This window comes from Arachis ipaensis, chromosome B03 (assembly GCF_000816755.2).
Source record: "Arachis ipaensis cultivar K30076 chromosome B03, Araip1.1, whole genome shotgun sequence".
Lineage (NCBI taxonomy): Eukaryota > Viridiplantae > Streptophyta > Magnoliopsida > Fabales > Fabaceae > Arachis > Arachis ipaensis.
Window position 1 is genome coordinate 91,380,685 of NC_029787.2, and position 216 is coordinate 91,380,900.

A 216-nucleotide genomic window follows, 5' to 3' on the forward strand; every position below is an offset into this window, starting at 1 on the left:
TTTAAAAGCCAAATTTCATACTTCTAAGCCTCCGATCTCACCACTTATATCTTAAATCATTATGATATGCCTAGCATGAGGAAAAAGGGCTAGTGAATTTGGTAACTTGCGAGTGAGAAAAATGAAAAATGAATGATCAATGAGGATCAAGATGATTATGTGAGATGCGGAGGATGGTGGTGGAAGTGCTTGTTAAGCCATGGGCCTGTAATTGCT